The sequence below is a fragment of the Macadamia integrifolia genome, chromosome 12 (assembly GCF_013358625.1).
Source record: "Macadamia integrifolia cultivar HAES 741 chromosome 12, SCU_Mint_v3, whole genome shotgun sequence".
Taxonomy (NCBI): domain Eukaryota; kingdom Viridiplantae; phylum Streptophyta; class Magnoliopsida; order Proteales; family Proteaceae; genus Macadamia; species Macadamia integrifolia.
Genome location: NC_056568.1, coordinates 10,454,863 through 10,455,359, shown reverse-complemented (window position 1 = coordinate 10,455,359; position 497 = coordinate 10,454,863).

Below are 497 nucleotides of genomic sequence, written 5' to 3'. Positions count from 1 at the left end.
AAAAAAAAAAAAAAAAAAGACTCACCAAGGTTTAAGAAATGAAGAAACCTGCAAGTCCAAGTCAGTCCGAATTTCATTGATTTAGTGTTTTTGCCATAATCATGTGAAACCCATTGAGTCTAGTTTTTTTATTAGGCCATACACAATTGGTAGACCATAAGTTTGGTCTATAACTAAATTGTTCGTTGTTTTCAATATTAGCTCATTTTTCCCCCTCATCTATGAAGCAATCAGAGCCTCAATCTCACCTCACTCATAGAAAAAAAAGAAGGACGATATTAAAAAAAATAAGAAAAAATGGCTTGCCCTGATCATGTTTGATTCGCTCGAGTCATTGGATTTTGAAAAGGATGAGTCAAGTTAAGTAAAAAAACCTAGGCTACGTTTGGTAACGTTTCAAAAAAATGTTTCTGGCTTTTTTTTCATCCTATGGGAACAAAAAAAACGGAATAAAACATTTTGTGCATTTATGGTGTGTTTCGTTTTTTTTTTTTAAT